Consider the following 17,342-nt stretch of genomic DNA (forward strand, 5'->3'; position numbering starts at 1 on the left):
CCTCCCTAGCGAGCACCTGGACTCCGCTCTAAGACCCAGACTCCGCACCGCTGGGCCGCGCGCCGGAGTGCGCTGCTGAACCTGGAGCCTTCTGTGCCCTGGGGTCCTTGCTGGCAGGCGCCGGTCAGGCTCTGCTTCTGCCTCTGCTTGCTCCCGCCCTCACTCAGTCTCCTCTCTCCGCACACCCTCCTGCTCTGCCTTTTCTCTCCCCCCCTCTCGCTCTGCTCTTCTTGCTTGCTCTTCCTTCCAGCTCCTCCTTTCCTCTCTCTCTCTGTCTCTCCCTCTCCCTCCCTCCCTCCCTCTCTCTCTCTCTGCTGTTCTCTCCGTCTGTCTCCCCACCACCAATTTTCTACTCTCCCCTTGTTTCCCCCCCTCCTCTTCTCTTGTTCTTTGGAATCTGGCTGCTTCTGTCACGGAAATCCCTGCTGATGCTCTTGCGGACACGCACACTCACACACACACACTCACACACACACACTCACACACACTCACACTTACACACACACACACACACACACACTGACATACTTGGAGGGAACAAGCCCCTGAGGACTCTGTGCCGAGTGATTGGCTCCCTGTGCCTCCTCCTCCGATTCCTTTTCAGTGCTGCCCTGAGAGTGTCAGAGACAGTCAAGAGGGTCTGGCTGGGGAAAAGGAGAGATGCCTGAGCCCTTTACACCTTCATGCCACCTGCCCCAGGCTGAGCAGCAGCTGGCCCGGCCTTGACCCCCTCTGGGGGATGTTCTAGCCTATCAGTCGTACAGTAGAGCTTCCCAGGGATGCTGTTGCCCCTCTCTGGGCTGAGCTGGGAGTTTAGGCGGACTCCTTTGATGGACAAGGGAAGGAGCCCACATCTCTGCCTTGCATGGCCGTGGGCCTGGATGTCTGCCAGGCCTCCCCAGTCTGTCCCCAAGACAGCTACTGTGCTAGCCAGGGCTTCAGTGGAATCCTCAGACCTGCCTGAGGGACTCAGAGACTCACTGGAAGTCCCTTGTCATCCCCAAAGCAGGAGAGGCTGACCCCTAGTGCTCCTGGCTGGGCAGGCCAGCCTGTCCACGTCCACCCTCGGGAGCAGCCCCAGCATGGCTGGTGCTCAGCATTGCCAGGCTCGCGTTCCAGCTGTGGCCTCTGTCAGCAATGAGGTCCACACCCGCACCCATTCTGGGTTTGATGAGGCAGCCAGTTTGAGTTGCGACGGTGCACATACAGCTCTGTCCTAGTGTTTGTGGTGACTGAACATAACCACTGGAATAAGTAAGCCAAGCAAGGGCACTGTCCCTCAGGAAGCAGTTGGGTCTCCCACTGGAAGGCAGAAGTCTCATCATAATTATCTCTCTGCACTTAGCACCAAGTACACTTTACAGCTCATGGAACAGTGTTCTCGTGCCTCTGCCCTTCCACGGGTGATGCTCATGAACAGTTACTTGAGTGAAGGAACACTGTGTACGGCAGAGCGCTGGAGCCAAGTTGTATTGGCTCCGAGGAAAACTTCCTGAGCATTTTCCCCTGCCCTACTTCGCAGTCAGCACACCGCCAGCTTGAAATAGGCCGTGCCAGGGGAACTTAGAACCAGACATCAGAAAGTACCACAAATCAGGGATTCCTCCCCTCTAAGCCTGTGATTAAACATTTCCAGCACTCACTGACTTTACTGGACCCTGGGCAATCTCCTTCACCTCTCTGACCTCGGCTCCCTCATCTGGCTTTCAGGGCTGTGGTGAGCAGTATACAGAACAATGTGTGGAGCTTTGCTTCCCAGAGGAGGACACAGCAGAAGGCTAGCTCTTTCTGCATATCATGGTCCCCTTGTGTGGCCTACAGGATTCAGGGTTAGCTACGCCTCTTCACTTGATATTATGGAATCAGACTGAGGCATTCACTTGTGTGTGTCCCTTTCTCCCCCAAACTGCCCCCTCATAGTTAGATAGGTGCTGGAATTAGGTGATCAAGCATGATTTGTGGAGTAAGGGTATCATTCAATACATTCGGAGACACCATTTGATCATTGATCTTCAAGAACCCAACTCATCGACCAGGGATAACAAGGCCAGGTGTGTGCCTGCCTAAGAAACACACCCTGTCTAGGTCTGCAAAGCATATGCTTCTTGGAGCTGCAGAGAAGTCAGCAGTGATGGAATGTTGGTGACAGCATTGATATGAGTCATTAAATGCTGTAACTGGGCCCTGAGGGAGACTTAACAACAGGAAGACACAGAGGCACATGTCATTGTTAACCCTTGTGGCAACTCCCCAGTGTAAATACCATGATTCCTTCTTGACAAATGGAGGAGCTGAGACCTTGTAAGTCCAATAGTTTGTTCCAGGGCACTCCAAGTGGGCACCAACAAATAGAATAAAATGAATTGATTTCAAATCCATATCTACTGGATATGAAAGCCCACATTTTCCCACTGTGCCACTATCTTTGTTACACACGTGCACACACGCACATGCACACACACACACACACAGACAGACACGCACACCTAACTGCAGTAGACTTTTCTATAGCTGCCTTTAGAAAGAGATAAAATATTGATATAAATTCAAGCAGAACTAGAATGGCACCAGTGCCCAAGAGAGGTCCCATAGAAGTGCTATGGATACAGACAGCACATGCCTTTGAGGAGTCAAAGGGCTCTGGATCTGTAAGGTGAGGTGCTGGCCCAAAGACCTGACCTTCCATGCAGAAGGAGGTGCCAGAGCAGACACCTAAGGTCCAAAGCCTGGAACCTCACAGAGTTGTGTTGTGAAGCAGAAGACCGTCCCTTAAGAAGGAAGCCCAGACTACCTAAGTCAGGCCCATGGAGATGATGGCTCCTATGAACTGGAGCATTTGGAAGCATTGGTCCTGATGGTACATCCCTCGCTGGCAGCCTCACTTTGTGGGCCCAACAGCTGCTTTCAGTTTTCAGAGCATTTATACAACTATTGCCTCACACAATCCCTATAAAATCTGGAGCGCTTGTTGTACAGATAAAGACACTGAGACTCTGGGGTTTCTGTTGTTGTTGTTGTTGTTGTTGCCATTCTCTGCATAAGAATGTGTGGTTGGTGAGAGGATGACCAGTCCTGACACACTACTCAGTGCTCTCCCTTCTCCACTACCAGATCAGGCTGGTGGTCCCTCCCAAGACAGGCTGTTTATGAGCACCACCCCGGCCCGGCCCTCAAGCTGGGTAAGAATCAATTTAACAGTTCTTCAGCAGGCCATCAAATTTCTGGTTCACTTGTCCATTATCAGAGAGAAAAACTGGCTCACTAGATAAAGCCTTTGCCACTCCTGAATCTCGGTGGCTATTCCAGCCCCTATCGGCCAGCTGGGAAAGGTAATACCTAGCCAGAGGAAGATAGCTTCCTGGCAGTCTCAGCTAGCAATCTCCTGGAGAAGCTGAGTCCCCACTGTCTGATGGAACTCAGAATGCAAGGCAACATTTATCCGAGACTTGCTGAGAACCAGACACTCTACAGGCCTTATTTAATATCCGTGGCACCCATATACAGGAGACAATGTAATTGTCACCATCAAAAAGAAAGGAAACAGGTTCAAATGGGGTTAATTAGAAACCCAGGAGCTCAGAGCTGGTGAGAAATGAGGTGGACCCATTTACTCTATTCTGATGTCACATTTGCTTGCCCAACTTCTTCTAATGAAGCCCCATTAACAACCACTCCCACTCTTCCCTCCTCTACCTTTCTTTTCAAACTAGATGCTTCAGCTGGAAGCCAATTAGCAAGGTAGCAGAGACTCCGCGTCTCTCTGTGAGCACACTGCGGCCCAGGCCTTCTGCTAGGCACTTCAGGTTTATTTCCAATGCTTTGTGCTGTAATGGTTTCCAGCCAGTTTCTGGATTGGATGCCATAGACTTTTAGCAAAGCAACTTGCTCATGGTCTGTCAGATACTCTGGTTCAGATCTGAGGTGAGAATACAGATCTTGTCTCCTAGTCCGGGCCAGTGTCTCCTATACAACAATTGCCCCACAGATAATTAAAGGGAAAGAATTGCCACCCAGCTAAAGTCTATGTGGGCCAGATGTAGAGCTATTTCTCTTCACTGAATCCACATGTACATACAGTCAGCCTTACCTTAGAAATTCATTAAACCTGCTAGTGGCATTGCACCTTCTTTATTTGCAACTCAAACTGGCTCCAGGAGCAGAGAAGTGTGTAACTGATCTTCCTGAGTATTACACTGTGAGGCACTGAACCAGTTCACAAACAGTAGCTTCTCTGGGTCTGTGCTGACTTCTGAAGATGTCTGGCTTTGTTCATTTCCTGTCACTGATCTGAGTGGGGCCAGTGAAGCTTGTCTTGTATCCCCAGATGAGAGGTCCGTGTCCCACTGCCATCCCCACTCACCCGCAGTCACTGCCTGGAAGTTCCTGGGCAGCCCGAGTGGTTGGAAGCCTCTGTACTCCCGGCAGGTCAGCACTAAGTTGGCGGACAGCTCCCCCTCCTCGCTGTCAACCTTCCTTCAGATAGCTCCAAGGAACACTGGCTGTGGGAGCCCAGAGCTGGCCTCTGGGTGCTGTGTCTGCCGAGTCCTGAAACTGAGTCTTCAGAATGAGCCAGCCTTAGCTGCCATGTATTGAGCAGATGCTGAGATAACTGTTCCTCCCCGTATAGCAGGCACGGGAACTATGTCTCATAGCCACATGCCCAGTAAGGTGACACATCCAGGTCTGTTGGCTTCCCAAACTCATGTTTCAATCACTGAGCTATACTGTCCACTCTTCTTGAAAGATAATAAGTTCAAGCACTGCCTTGGCAACTTAGCAACTTGGCAAGACCCTGTCTCAAAGTAAATAAATAGAGGGCTAGGGATGTAGCTCAGTATGAGGACTCTAGGTTTGGCCCCTGGTATCACAAAATGAGAAATAAAGAAACATGGGATATTTAAAATCATGGCTTTTACTTTCTCTGTTCATGTTCTCCTATAACCTGCCTGGCTCCATGGTACTAACTTGATCTGACTTCACTGGGCTTTCTAGAGTCTGTTCCCAGGGTCTGTGCCTCTGTGGGTGAGTTCCCAGGGAACAAATGAAGGAGAGACCACCTCTTTACAAATGATTCTGAAGTCATCTCAGCTGTATCCCCACCCCAGGACCAGGGTACCAGTCATATCATGTCCTCAGTGGGCCATTGGAGGAGCCCCCAGCCTCGGTGCCACCTTCTAGTCCTTTCCAGAAGAAACCAAACCTTGGAAAGGCAGTATCATGCAGCAGGTAACACGTTGGACTAGAACTCAGGAGTCCAGGATTCTGGTCTAGTTTCTTATCCTCAATGATTATCTGCCTTTGGGCAATTCTTTTCTCTCTCTCAACTCAGATCTCAGGCAGGTGGGTGAGGCAAGTTCTCTTATGAATTTAGGTTGCTTGAAGATGCCACACATGGGACTTGGAGAATGGGAAGAGTAGGAAAAGGGAGGCAGAAACAGGCATCTTAGGCCCTTTTTTCCTGAGACTGAATTAAGTGACTTTTGCTGCAGTGGCAGTTGAAGTGAGTGCACCACTTTAGCTTTCGAGGTCTCTGTGGGTGGATGTGTGGGGGAGGATTTGCGCTTCTCTGACTGTGTACTGGTGGGAACAATCACTACACTCAGCTTTTGGCCCTCATTCCACCTAAAAGTCCTGTACATCATTTTAGGCCCTGCTCTATCTATGAGTTCAAGGAGAGAGCTTGCTGATGGCTCTGCTGGGGCTGGAGGGAGCGTGTGTGCACCTATGTGTGTGAGAGACTGAGGGAGAAAGTCCTACTAGTTGGTGACATCAAAGTGATATTTTCTTATAGAAATTGATTTGGGAATATAGGAAAACTGAGGCAGGCATAAGACATTTTCTAAGTGACTCAGCTTTTTGAGGGAGCTAAGGAGAGTTTAGAAAGCAGGAAAAAATATTTCTCTCTTTTGCACGAGGCACATTAAGGGAAAACCAAATTGCTTGCCCCTGGCAGAGAGATAAATGTGTGGTGGAGATAAATGATGTCCATGAAAGAACAGTGCTAGCTAGGGTTACGTGGTGCCTCCCTGACCCCAGCTTGACCACACGCACGCCAAGTACCACTTGTCAGCCTGAGAAGCTCACTTTCCCAGCCAGATGCTGTGGCTCCCGCACTTGGAGGTCCCACCAACGGGAGCCATCCTGGCCCGGCACAGCCAGATGGGCATAGAATACTTGGTCCTGTCTTCTCCCTCCCTGGCTTCTGCTCTGCTCCTGGCAGCCCTTCTTCCCCACTGGCGAGGTAGCTGAGTAGCTATCAGATCGCCTGAGTCATTCTGTTCTGTGTTCTACAAAGAAGCATTTCTCCCCGCTGTGCAGAGTGAATTTTTTCACCTTAGGAGAAGTCTTTTTTTTTACCAAGACTTATTTTACATAATGAAAAGTTAAAGTCGTTAGTACAGGATGTGATCAAAATACACAGCAAATGTTTAATTTTTAAATATATATTACAATAAAAGATAAGTATCATGAATCCCTTCAAAATACTTCCCACGGCCTCAAGCATATTTAGCTCATCCTTCTTGTCATTTTGTGAAGCAGTTCTGGAAGTTCTCTTTCATAGATGTCTTTACCAAGTGTGATGAAAATTGCTGTGAACCCTGTTGCCAACAGCCACCCAGTGGAAAGGCAGTCTTGTAGAAACATTTTGATGTGCCCTCATTCACCGTCTTTATTGGGTCTGGCACTGTGCAACTTCTGACCCTTCTCCAAAGTCAAAGAGACCATAAAGGGTAAATGTCTTGAATCAGTTCAGGACATGAAGGCGGGTATGAAAACACAACTAAAGACACTCACGGGAGAGTTCAGGAACAGCTTCAGGAGGTGGCAAAAATGTGAGAATAAGAGTGTGAGGAGGGAAGGGGGCGTATTTTGAAAGGGGTTCACTACACTATGTGTTTTACTGTAATGACTTTTTTTTTTGGAGACAGGGTCTCGCTATGTAGTTGAGACTGACCTGGAACTCACTATGTAGCCCAGGCTGCTCTCAAACTCACAGTGATCCTCCTGTCTCAGCCTCCCAAGTGCTGGGATTATAGGCGTGCACCACCACGCTCAGCTTTGTAATGATTTTTAAATTTAAACATTCATTGTATTTTTCTATCACATTTCATGTACTGTTTGATGTTTCGATAAATACCACTCATCTAGTAAGATAATGTTTCCGTCTCCCTAGAAAGTTCCCTCATGTTCCTTTCTCGTCAGTCTATGCCTGTCTCTTTCCATCAGCTACCTCTCTTCCACGTTTTTTTTTTTTTTTTTTTGGTACCAGGGATCTAATTCAGGAGCTTGCACTTGTGAGGTGGGCAGCAGCACCACTGAGCAAAATCCCAGGCCCCCTCTCTTCCACTTTTTATTAACATATATTTAATTTTATAAGCTCTAGTACTTCATTTATAAACTCTAGTACTTTCATTATGTGCTATATCATGTCAAGCTTCTTTCACTTAGAATAATATATTTTAGCATTTTTCACGGTGTGTATATTTCAGTAGTTTATCCCTTTTCTTGTTGAGTAGAAACCTAATGCATGAGCAGCATTTTTCTTTTTTTTTTTCTTTTTTTTTTTTTTTTTTTTTTTTTGCCATTCTCCTCTTGATAGACATCTGTGTTATATCCAATTTGAGAAATTCAGGATATTCTGAATAAAGCTGCTACGAACATTCTTGTACTGGGTTTTAAATATGCACATGTTTTAGTTCTCTTTGGTAATACATACATTTAAATTTATAAGAAAATGCCAGTGTTCCAAAGCATCTTTAGAGATTTACCATATAGCTAGCATGAAAGTAGGTTATCTTTCTCCTGTTGAGTTGTAGTTTTAAAATGTATTTTGGCTGCAAGACATTTATATGTGCATTCAAAATACTCTTCCAATCTGTGGTTTGTCTATGCCTTTATTAATGGTGTCTTTTGATAACAATTTCCTAATATTTATGAAATCCAATATATCATATTTTTATGATTAATGCTTTTTGGATTCTACTAAGAAATATTTTGTTATCCTAAGTTAATAAAGATTTGTTTTCTTCTAGAGATTTTACGGCTTTAATATGGCAGCATTGAGGTTACTTTTTTATTTGAAATAGCTGTTTAAGCAACTTTTGTTGATCATAACTTGCTTCATACAATATATTACTTTGAGAGTTTTGTCAAAACCATTATGTAAGCTGGGTGGGTGACACACACCTGCAATCTCAGCACTCAGCAGGCTGAGGCAGGAGGATCATTGTGAGTTTGAGACAAGCATGGATTGCATAGTGAGGTACTATCTCAAATGAATGAATAAACTTAAAAACCACAATGGAAGACTGATTGTTTCTCTACTCTTTATTGCGTTGTGCATCTTTGTATACTTGATGCCAGCTACATTGTCTCAGTTAATTTTCTTTCATATTACTATAAACATAACAAAATAAATAAATAGACTGTGTAAAACCCATTAGTGGAACCTCAAGTGCCAAAATAAAGTTGCATGAATTCTTCAATTTCATTTTTCTAGATCTCCTGCATTTCCTCTAAATTTTACAATTATAAGTTGGAAGAGTAGATGTCCTACCAACTTCTAATTCCTTTAAAAGCATGTAGCAGCTCTAATTGGATGGGATGAAATCCATAGATTGAGAAAACTTGTCCTCCTAAAAATAGCAAGTCTGTTGGTCTATGCATATGGCATAGATTTCCCTCTTTTAGGTCTCCTTTAATTTTTCTCAGCAATATTTGTCATTTTCAATCTCACATCTTCTTTTATCTGTAAATGTGTTGTGCTTTTTGGTGCTATTGTAAATTTTATTCTCTATTTTTTTACTGCCAGCATGTAGGAATACAGCTGACTTTTTTATATTAACTTTGATCCTGGGGCCTTGCTAAATTCACATGTGAATCTAAGAGCTTTTCATAGATTTCTTTGATTTTGTATATATATATATAACTGTATTGTTTTTAAATAAAGTTTTACTTCCATCTTTCTAATTCATATGGTTTTATTTTTCTTGCTTATTGGACTAGCCAGTACTTATTATGCCATAGCAAGAGAATTTTTCTTTCTTCCCATTTCTATAGGAAAGGCATTCTGTCATTTAGTTGTAGTGTTATTTGCAGGTTTTGCCCAAAAGTTTTATATCACACTAAGAAAGGAAACTATTTTTATCATAAATGAGTGTATATACAGTTTTGTGTACTTGCTTGCTTTTGTTATTGACCTTGATGCTGGGAACTTACTAAGCTTCTTTATAGTTTTTAGGATCTTTTCTATAGGATTGCATGGGATTTTCTATGGAAACAATAATGTCATGTATTGCATCTATGCCCTTTACTTATTTTTTGTAGTCTTATTTCAACAGTTTGAACTTACAGTATAATAGGAGAGCTGAAAATGGGTGTTCTTGCCTTACTCCAAATCTTAGGTGAAAGCACTCTGCCTTTCATCATTAGTAGTAATGTCTAGCTGTAGACGATTAGTAGATGTTCTGTCCTGTATCAGGCCAAGGGGAATCTTTTTTAATTTTTCCTTTATTTTGTCAAATTTTATTGCTGCACCTATAGAGACAATCATGTGGTTTTCTTATGTAAACTTAATATGGTGAATTTCATTCAGTTTTGAATGCTCAACTATCCTGAGAAACCTAGAGAAAATTCGATTTTTTCTTCATATATTATCTTTTGAAAATAGTGCTAAATTTGATTTGCTCATTTTGGAGATATTTTTACATTTATAAACAATATTAATATTTATGAACAATACTAATATTTATGAACAATATTAGTCTGTATTTTTCTCATAAGTTTTGTTTTTGTCTGATTTTACTAGCAAGGAAATAATAGTCTCCAAAAATTAGTTAGCAACTGTTCCTTTCTCTTTCAATTTATGAGGGCTGTGGTATAGAACTAGTATTATTTATTTGTTAAGTGTTTGAGAAAATCCCCAGATGAAAGTATCTGGACCTTTTCTTTTTTGGAAGATTTTTAACTATTGATTGAGTTTACTTAGTAGATGAAGACTGTTCAGGTGCTTTGTATAGTTATCTCATGTCCCTCTTCCAGTGCTCCAGAAAGGGTTTTGAGAGAGAGAGAGAGAGAGAGAGAGAGAGAGAGAGAGAGAGAGAGAGAGAGGCAGCATGGATGGGAAGCAGCAAAATTGAAATCTCCAGGATTTGTGGAAGAGAAAAGCTTGTGCAGCTCAGCACACAAACTGTTCTGCTTAGCTACACTATCTAGGAAAGCTAAACAGAGCAATCATTTGCCCCCATGACTAGGGTCTCAGTATGGTGGCGCTGCTTTTAGACTGGCTGAAGAGCTTGTTTGACCACAGAGGAACATATTGATGATATATAATCAAAACAGAAAGAGAAGATCCTGTGGCCGAGGGTAACAACTAGGCTAGGATGGCTTAGGCTGCTTATTGCTGAGCAGCCTGCATCCCCCAAGAGAATGACTCAGGACATAGGTTCCCCTAGTAGATGAGGAAGCGGGTGGGCCATACATCCACAGACTCTGGTACTGCACTCAGAAGATTTTACAAACACTGACCTTCCAGTCTTTCATCCCCTAGACAAGATACAATATTTTAAGTATTTACAAGACCACTGCAAGTATTGTTTCATTCCAGTTGCCTAGTAAAAGAAGATAGTTTTGCATTATGGTACCCACTGTTTGGTGGATAAGGAAACTAACAGGAAGTTAAGTGTTTCCAGGTACAAGTGGGAGAGCCAGGATTTAAAGTTCCATCTACTCTTGCCATTTCACCATCCTCATTTCTTGAAAGCTTGAGCCAAGACACCATCAACAGTTGACTGAGCTAAGGAAATGCAGGTGTGAGGAGGGTAGGGCAGAGCAATAGGCCAAAGACACAGCAGGGTCTTTACCAAAGCCCTCTTGTGCTCTGAGGACAGGCTAGCATTTCTTTCTTCCTTTCTTTTCTTTTGTCTTTCTTTCTTCTTTCTTTATTTCTTTTTTTCATCAGCACTGGATCTCTTGGCCAATCCACAGGAATCCCCAAATGAAAATGTCTATTTTGTCAATAAAACTTTTTCTTTTCTTTTTTTTTTTTTAGTAGAACATTTTTGTTGGGTTTTATGTAGTGAGAGCCTTCTGGTTGTTGCTGGCAACTCTGTGTCTTTCCTCGAATGCATAGTCTGTTTCATGTTACACAAAAGTTGCTGGAGAGGTACAAGTCTGGATTTTGAATGTGTCTCCAAGTGTTCCTTGGCCTTTTCCCTTCCAGATCATTCACACTAAGTCCTAGGTGAGAAAAGCTTGTATCATCAGAGTCACACCATGGAAGGCTGACAGAAACCTGAGAAGAATCTATTGCAGCCTCCAAATTCTACAGGTGGGAAATCAGAGGCCCAGAGTGTGGGGGGTCAGAGGCTTGGTGAGGGTCACACAGCAGTAAGACAGTCAGTAATTTACCTTTCCTTACTTGCATTTTATATGAGTGAAAAGACACAGACACAGAGGTAATCAAATGAAAGACACAGAGGCAGTTGATCTCCCCCTCCCCAGCCACTGTCGCTGGAAAATTTAGGGAGAGAGATATGTTTCCATGTAGACAGTGTCAGTTCCTGCCTGGAAGAGGAAGTCTTCAGTGATGTTGAGGCGGGGAGATGTGCATGGAAGTAGATGTCAATCATAAGTCCTTTAAGTGCGATGCTATAGGGCTGACTCAGTGCTTCTCGAAGGTGGGGCAGTAAGCCAGGCAGCACTGAGACCCAGGTGAGGCTTCATTTCCTTTTGATGGCTCCTAAGTGGGTTTCTCTCAGGTTAATTAGGCCATGGTGAAGGACTCATTCCAGGACAGCCGGTATGCTTGCAGAAGCAGGCCACAAGGGCTGGTTCCCAAGATGCCCCTGGGAACACCCTGCGAAGCCCCGTCCTCTGTCACAGGTAGATTCAGTGAGATGACCTTCTGTCTTCCTGTGGACTCCTCATCTCCCTCTGCTCCTTGAAAGACTGTCTCTTCTTCATCTAAATGCTCAGCAGTTAGATTTAGCCTCTCCCTGGTTTGTTTGGGAAGTTGATGTCCTCTCAGGAGAGCACATTCCTGTTTCCTTTCTGTAAGCGAATGTAAAGTTAGAAGAGATGAGAAGGCTAGGGGCTCCCAAGAACTGAGCTCCATTCTGTGCCCATTGTGCACAGCATGTTCCTGCACTAACTTCATTCCGTGTCACAGCAGGCCTGTGTGGTTGCAGTGTTAATAGCCCTATTTTACAGAGGGAGCATCAAAAAGTCAAGAGAGTGGCCAAGTCTAAAACAGGAAGGGCCAGTAGGATCAGGGACTCTTAGCTCCAGACTTGTATATCGCCACCCCACATGACTCCTGGGCTGGGTGACCTATTTTGTCAACTCATGGAGGGAATGGAAATGGCCCACACATGAGTTTAGGAGAGCAGGCGCAGGGCCGAGGGCACTTCCTCACTGCTTCTGAGAAGTTCTGCTCACTGTCCAGGTTCTAGTCAGTTGCATCTGAGTGAACATGAAGGAGTTTACAAAGCTGCCTAACAATGAATTGTGCAAACATCACACCCTCACCATTTGTGAGCCCAGCCATATGACAGAAGAGCTGGCCAGGCACCCACAGGCTTCTACCCAATCCTACAAACCTTCTGGGCTGGTCCCACTCATCACTGCCACTTCCAGCTACAAGAAACCAAAGGAGCCAAATCCCTAGCATTACTTAAGGCAATCAGAAGCCTGGGCTGGGCTGACTTTTGGTAAGGCTCATTGTATGATTCTAATGGGGAATCAAAGTCTTTTTCTTGTGGGAAGAGCGGAGCTGCTACAGAAAGCCCTTGTAGTCTGAAATGGGAATCTCATTTATGAGGCTTTCAAGATCAACTCAGAACGACCTAGTAAAGGCTTGCTCTATCAGGGTTTGTCAGTTGAGAAGCTCCTGGTTAGTGCTTCAGTGAAAATTTAGGACATCAGTTCTATGTCTATAAGCTAATTCTAAGCAGTCATTGTAAAGCTTCATTGTCCCATGGAATATCCATCTGTCCATCCATTCATCCAATAAAGACATGTTGGCTGGCCAAGAAAGAAATGGGGAGCATCTGATCAAAGTCTTGAACTTGTCCAGGGAGGAAAAGCATCCTGGGTAGAAAGCATGGCTTATGCTAATGCAGAGTGAAGACACCGGAAGTGTCAGGGAATCCCTAACAATTTGGTGGAAGGAGCCAGGCTTGTTAGTCTCTAGCCCTCCTTTAGAACTTGTGTGTGGTGGTGGGGGAAACACACAAGGAAAGGTCTTGAAAAGCCCTTGTAAGGTGATAGACACCATTATGTGCAAGTGAATGGCACCAGCAGACGCTCTCTGCCCCTTTGGAATGGAGACCATGTGTCAGGTCAGTGTGCAGTGCAGCAGTGTGGGAACATGTCACATGGCAGCACCCTGCAGGCAAGAGCCCTTCTCCAGTTTGAAGGCGACTCTAACAGCTCTCCTCCACTATGAAGTATGATTAGAGACCCACTCAGGACTTGACCAGGGAGTTGGATGCAGAGGTTGCCTGTCGTTCACTAACATCTGACAGATGGACCCTGGGGACCTCAGCACACTTTTAATTTTTGAAGATTGTTGGGCTAATTCTGAATATTCAGCTGTATGGGGATGCTGTCTTTGTGATTAGTCACACACTTGCACTTTTGTTTTCTTTCTTGCAGGAATACAAGCCTACTAAAACCCAGGGCAGATTCTCCAGAGCTCACTTCCCCTGATACTTTCAAATTATTTTGTTCACAGTTTGGGTTATTTGTTCAGTTTCTTTTTTCCCAAAAGAAAACCTGTTCCAAGAGAACAAAATCTGTCCCACCCTAGCACATAGCCATTTACTTTAGTTAGAGGGTTTGTGTTTGTCATAGGCAGAAATCTGATTTTAACTGATTCAGGAAGGAGGTGGGGCTAATTCCTGTAACCTTGAGCTGGGGAGCATCTGCCCTCCGAAGGTTTCTGAATGCAGAGCTGGAACCCCTCTCCTCTGACACGCTCTCTTCCCAGTGCTCACACCTGCTTCTAACTCTGTGCCAGCTTTCTTCTCTGTGCTGGTTCCAGTAATCTGATAGTGTGGTAGCCAAAGACTTGTGATATTTATCTCCGAAGAGGGTCCAGCCTTTTCCTTCAGTTAGGCACTGACAGATCCCTCCCAAAAGGGACTCTGACTGGTTGGGCTGGAGTCAGATCACTCAACTTCTGGACATCACCACTTGATAGCGGAACGGTGGTAGAGAAAAAAGCATAGGTGTAATTCAGAAACTTGTCCCAATTTGTTGTCTGTGTGCTTCATGTGTATATGGTGGGGGAATTAATATATGTGAGCCCTTCGAGGGGTTGACATGAAGTCTAGAATATAATTTATAGTTGCCTGAAATTAATTTAGAGGCAGAGAAGTCAAAGATGTTTCTAAAAATCAGATTCCCTCTCGCCTCTCAGGTTTTGTCAATGAGAGGGGTGAGAAGGCAGCCAATTTCACCTCTCCGGGAGCTGTAACTTTGTGACCTTTATCTTATCGTTGGGTCCAGGCAAAGCTCAGCTCCCCAGGGACTGGAAGCACCTCAGCTAAGCAGCCAAGTGGGCACCATCATGAAGGGACAGCATTTTAAGAAGTGAGGAGGGTGGTGTAAAATGCTCCCCTTTAAAAGGGAGAGTGGTCAGATGCAGGCCTGAAGACCAGTGGGGGATCCTGATGACCATCAGTCCCTGTGTCCACGTTCCTCCCTAGTTTCCCTCTGATAGGAGGATTGAACAATTCTAGAAGACCCATCCAAGAAGGGACGGAAACCTTGGTGGCTCTAGGAGAGCACTTACTGACAATAAAACGCGGGAAGTGTCTGTGACTGGACTACTTGATCTGCCTATGAGTGGAGCAATTCTCAGAAGGCAGCTTCACACTGCAGCTGGAGAAAAATTATCACCCTCATGGCTTAGGTGGTGCTTTCTATATGTGGAAAGCTATTCTAAATGTGTTACATAAAATAATTCACTTAAAGCTCATGCATCTATATAAGGTAGGAGTGATTGTTGTCCCAACTGTTCTGGCTCGGATGGTGTACTTCCCAAATTCACATCTACCTGGAACCTCAGAATGTGATTTTGTTTGGAAATAGGGTCTTTGAAGATGTGATTCATTCAGATGCAATTGTGCAGGATTTGGGGGTTCCCTAATCCAGTGTGTGGCGCACTTAAAAGCGAGGAAAATTTGGACATGGAGAGGCAGGAAGGAAAAGGCCATGTCAATACAGAAGCAGAGACTGGAGTGATGCTACCACAGGCCAGCAGTCCCTGTAAAGCAGGAAGAGGGAAGGTATGAAGTTATTCTTTTCTGAAAGCTTTGGAGGAGGAAGCATGGCCCACCGACATCCTGCATTTGAAAGTCTGGCCTCCAAAACCATGAGAGAATAAGTTTCTGATGTTTCAAGTCCCCCTCAATTTTTCAGCACTCTGTTCCAGCAGTCCTAGGAAATGACACACCATCTTACAAAGGGTAAAGGGCATAGAGAGGTTAACGGCCCTTATCCAAAGGCACACAGCCAGCACAGCCAGACAGTGGCAGTCACTGCACAGGTCAGGGAGGCAGGAGTAGGCACTAGGTGTCAAGACTAGAGGGGGCGCACCTTCATGACTCAGTCCTGGGTACGGGGATATGCTGGCTGCCACCCTAGAAGTCCCGCCATCATGTTGAGAGGTGGCACTCTTCTTCCCAGGTGGTTTTGTTTCTGGCATGGGATTTCTTTGTTTCCTCATGCCCCGTGTCTCCCTTCCTGCCTGAGTTTTTATTAGTCCATGGGAATGCTTTCCTAGCATCAATAAACTTTTCCTGCCATGCTCACTTACTGATATTACCCACATTGGTGGGTTTTACATTTTAAATAGTCTTTCATTATTCCACAAGCTATACAAGTGCATTAGAAAAAAATTGAAGATACAGTCAAGCAACAACAACAACAAAGAAAGGAAAATTATCACATTCCTACCACCCAGAGATTTCCACTTTTAACACTTGAGTACATCTCATTCCATTTTTTACTTCATACAAATGAGGTCATTCTGCACATAATGTTTTATAATCTGATTTCTTTTCAGTAAACAATCTCCACCTTCGTGAAGGGTTGAAACATTTTTCTGCTATCTAACACCCAAACCATTTTCCTGCTTTTCCGATTGACCCAACAATGCCACACAGATCTGGTTTTTCCCAAGCAGTGTTCAAGACAGGATTATTCAACCATACTGTTTGGTTTCCAAGTTCCCTTGAGCTCAAGTAAAGTCCCAATTAAAGTCAGACTTGTTGAAAAGGTGAGAGCAGTCTACAGACAAATTTACTAACTGAACTTGTTCAGTTGTTTCTTCATAATGTCATTAGTTTATCACTCCTTTCCCTGAATTTTCTGTAACCAGAAATTTTCCCTACAATCAACATGGGTGCACTGATTTCTCCTCTGATTTTTTCTCTCACTTTGGGACTTGGAGGCCACCCCCTGCAACCTGTGCTAGCCCGGTTCCTTCTTATGTGGATTGGATGCCACTGCCCAGTACTGTCTGAAATTTGGAGGCATCTTTCCATAACTCTAACATTCAAACTCCCCATGAAGGACAAAGAACACCCTTCCCTGAAACTCTCTGCAACTTTCCTGGTAAAATGCCAAGTTGGCACTGGAAACTGGGGCCTGAGAGGTGTGCCAGTCTCTGGCAGGAAGTCTTCCTCCAGAGAGAATCTGAATCTTGCATTTTACACATATCTCTATTTTAGGAATTACTCTGCCTCAGCCACCTGCCTCAAAATCAAAATTATCTCAGTCCCTAAGTGTTCAATCTGCTTTAGTTATGTGAGCTGTTTCACAGGCCATGAGGTCTCTTTCTGGGGACTGTGTGTTCCCAGGAGTCCCGCATGGGCTCTATTCTGAAGGGGAAGTTTAGCCCAGAACACAGCAGAACAGGACAGAGAAAGTCTGGGTGAGAGAGGAAAGAGGAATCTATGTTGTGAGTGAGGCTGTGGCTGCCAACCCTGCATGCATGCTCTGGGCCTGCAGGCACCTTGTTCATCATCCAAGTTCCACTTGCCATTGTTCAGCTATACAACAGAGACAATAATAACTCTATCATAGGGATAATGTGGAAGAATGTGTGTGGAGGAGGCCTAGACACTGAGCACCTGTGCAGTACGCCCTCGGATGGTTCCACTGGGCTGATGCTCACAGACACACCCAGCCAGCAGCAGGGGATGAGCTGCCCGACATGGAAGGTGAGCTCTCCCAGATACACTCAGTGGGTGCACTCCAGGAAGCGGGTCTTCTCAGGACTAACAATAGGGAGAAGGTCCTTGTGTGACCTCCCTTACTTCCCTAGTGGGTCC

This window comes from Fukomys damarensis, unplaced genomic scaffold (genome assembly GCF_012274545.1).
Source record: "Fukomys damarensis isolate Sample0158 unplaced genomic scaffold, DMR_v1.0_HiC HiC_scaffold_8, whole genome shotgun sequence".
In the NCBI taxonomy this organism is placed as follows: domain Eukaryota; kingdom Metazoa; phylum Chordata; class Mammalia; order Rodentia; family Bathyergidae; genus Fukomys; species Fukomys damarensis.